Genomic DNA, 342 nt, shown 5'->3' with positions numbered 1-342 from the left:
ATATATATATATATATATATACATATATATATATATATATATGTGTGTAGAGAGAGAAGATTAGCATGGCCCCTGTACAAGGACGACATGCACATTCATGAAGCATTCTATATTCTTCCAAATTTTTAATATAAGCACAGGAATGGTTGTGTGGTAAGAAACTTGCTTTCCAACCACATGGTTCTGGGTTCAGTCTCACTGCATGGCACCTTGGGCAAGTGTCTTCTATTATAGCCTCAGACTGACCAAAGCCTTGTGAGTGGATTTGTTAGTTGGAAACTGAAAGAAGCTTTTTTTATCTATCTATCTGTCTATCTATCTATCTATCTATCTATCTATCTA

At 34.8% G+C, this 342-nt stretch overlaps 1 non-coding gene across 1 annotated transcript; it reads left to right on the top strand.

Moving 5' to 3' along the window:
* Positions 1 to 13: 13 nt before the first annotated feature.
* On the top strand, positions 14 to 117 carry LOC128251330 (U6 spliceosomal RNA). The gene has a single exon (XR_008267088.1). It is a non-coding gene; the product is annotated as a U6 spliceosomal RNA (small nuclear RNA).
* Positions 118 to 342: the final 225 nt, after the last annotated feature.

This window comes from Octopus bimaculoides, unplaced genomic scaffold (assembly GCF_001194135.2).
Source record: "Octopus bimaculoides isolate UCB-OBI-ISO-001 unplaced genomic scaffold, ASM119413v2 Scaffold_112956, whole genome shotgun sequence".
NCBI lineage: Eukaryota > Metazoa > Mollusca > Cephalopoda > Octopoda > Octopodidae > Octopus > Octopus bimaculoides.
Note: the sequence above shows the minus strand (reverse complement) of the source record. Positions and strands in the feature narration are given on the sequence as shown.